Here is a 244-nt window from a genome sequence, read left to right as displayed (position 1 = left end):
CTCCAGAGGGGTCGGCGCTCCCCACGTCTCCAGAGGGGTCGGCGCTCTCCACGTCCCCAGAGGGATCGGCGCTCTCTACTACCACAGAAGATTCCACTCCTCTGCCCTCCACGTCGACCGCACCAGCTCCTCGGTCCTCCACGTCGGCAGCGATGGCCTCCAGAACGCCCTTGTTGGCTGCGATGGCCTCCAAGACATCCACGTCGGCTGCGGCTCCCCTCCAGGCCTCCACGTTGGCTGCGGC

The sequence above is a fragment of the Nematolebias whitei genome, chromosome 18 (assembly GCF_014905685.2).
Source record: "Nematolebias whitei isolate Nwh7 chromosome 18, NemWhi1, whole genome shotgun sequence".
Classification (NCBI taxonomy): domain Eukaryota; kingdom Metazoa; phylum Chordata; class Actinopteri; order Cyprinodontiformes; family Rivulidae; genus Nematolebias; species Nematolebias whitei.
The sequence above is the reverse complement of the archived record's forward strand: the minus strand, read 5'-3'. Positions refer to the sequence as shown.